Source organism: Poromitra crassiceps (genome assembly GCF_964638095.1).
Source record: "Poromitra crassiceps genome assembly, chromosome: 8".
In the NCBI taxonomy this organism is placed as follows: domain Eukaryota; kingdom Metazoa; phylum Chordata; class Actinopteri; order Beryciformes; family Melamphaidae; genus Poromitra; species Poromitra crassiceps.
This window is the reverse complement of record NC_139629.1, coordinates 40780817-40782965: the sequence shown is the minus strand read 5'-3', so window position 1 is coordinate 40782965 and position 2149 is coordinate 40780817. Positions and strand designations below refer to the sequence as shown.

The window sequence follows — 2149 nt, the reverse complement described above, 5'->3', positions numbered from 1 at the left end:
AGACGAGCACAACTTACTCAGAGGGATGATTAACAAAGTGACTGACGCCAACAAAGCAACCTGGATTGGATTCATGGATGTGAATATGGTGAGACATTTACTGATACACAGATTTGTGCTATGGGAGTGAGCACCAAGGAGGAATAAATGTCTATATCCATACCCTACAGCAGAAGGTCTATCCCAATGACCCATTTTCCTTAGTCATTAAGTCACGATCCAAATTTCAACCTCAGAAAACTGCAAAATGGCAAGATTCAGGATTTGAATTGAAACTAATGTCTACAACTTTTAGATGCTTACAATTATGCACATAAGACCCTAAATTATAGAAGGCTTGTAGAGGAAGCAGCACTCACAGGCTGTTGTGGATTTTGGTTGTCAGGGTATTTACTGTCAAACCCTTTGGGTGTTGTTGGAGGCAAAAGAGTGACGCAGTAACTGAATTAGAGAAGCCAGTAATGTGTACACTTCTTCATCCAGGAGGGAGTGTGGCAGTGGAGTGATGGCACCAAGAATGACTATGCAAACTGGCATGATCTAGAACCAAACAACTTGAACACAGAAAACTGTGGAACGATTAACTTCAAAGGTACCAAAAAAATATTATTTCTTCACTTTATTGTGAAGTAATAACAATACTGAAGATCATAATTTCCTGTATTCTTATTTTTATCTTTAGTCTTTATAATCTAGTGAAGAAAGTCTTGGAATGCTTGGTGAACGCCTCTAAAGTGCTTAATATTTTGTTTTGTTGTTGTGTTGTTTTCCCCTCTGACTACAGAGAACTTGTGGAATGACATTTCCTGTTCTAACAAAAAGTCTTATGTTTGTGCCATGAACGTCTGACACCGCCCAGGCCACCATCATGTGCTGTCATAACTGCCATCACAATGTCACTTGCACCATGATGATGTCACTTGCACCATGATGATGTCACTTGCACCATGATGATGTCAGGCTTTGAAGCTCTATTGTCAATTTTTATTCCCTTCCAGTTCAATCAGTCAACAGAAATAGATCATCCATCAATACAGTGATACAGACTATGTCCATCCAAAGCCAGTTGTTAGTCCATACAGATCTTACCAACACATTTCTCACTGGTCTGACTGTTAAAATACTAAGCCAATAACATAAACATAACTTCATAAAAACTAGACCCACATTGTTTCTGCCCTGTTGGTATTTGGCAGTCTAACCAGTGACTAGCTGGCCTTTATTACAAAATATGTCTAAATCTGTATACTGTTTGCACTGTTGACCACATTCTTTTTTCACACATTTCTTGATTATTATCAATCAACCAATCAACTATAATAATCAATAAAAGACGAAGCAATATTGTCTGGTCCGAACTCAGTTTTTTGTTGTCTGAAAGTTAACAAACTATGAGCTTAGCACAATACACTGCATGGAAACTCAATGTGCTTCATATACTGTATATATATATATATATATATATATATGGCATCTTCTCATCTTACTATGGGGAATATGCGAATCTCCCAAAATGTTGCCGTGTTCCTTTAACCTCTGAGAAAACAATATTGCATATAAAAACAGATATAAAATAATAATAAAAGATACAAGTTAAAGGCAATATTATTCTATCATCATTTTGTAGGTATGACACAGAAAGCTACAGTAACATAACATAAGCCAATCACAGCACACACACAAGGGGAATTCTCTTTACTATGTTGCTATGATTCAAATTCCATTGATGTTTAAAACTGCCTACTGCAGCTTTAGAAGGAAACAACCAAATAAACAGCTTTATACAGCTAATAAAAGATGCAAGCTATAAAAACCAATCAATTAAGACAAGTACAAAAAGATAATATATAAATCAATTAAAACATTTGCAGAAGTTAAGTGGTTAGTGACAATTGAAAAATGTGCTCTCCTGTGTGGTAACGTGGTCGGAGGTTGGGACAGTCGCAGCCAGTCAGTAGTAGTACAAACAATCATCAAGTTTGCCTTTCCTCCCCAAGTCTACTGACTGAAGCTTCACAAAACATCACAACACTAAGCTTACACATCTAAATCAATACATCTGAAGCACATCATGATCTATTGTACAGAGATTTACACAGAGAACGAAGCTTTCCATCCTCAGATCTTTAGGCTGAAAGGATGCGAGTTG

The 2149-nt window shown here is 36.8% G+C and overlaps 1 long non-coding RNA gene across 1 annotated transcript; it reads left to right on the top strand.

Annotated features, from left to right (window-relative positions):
• Positions 1 to 1344, top strand: LOC310781417. The gene is made up of 3 exons (XR_014552969.1): positions 1 to 88; positions 484 to 592; positions 785 to 1344. It is a non-coding gene; the product is annotated as an uncharacterized lncRNA (long non-coding RNA).
• The last annotated feature ends 805 nt before the right edge of the window (positions 1345 to 2149 follow it).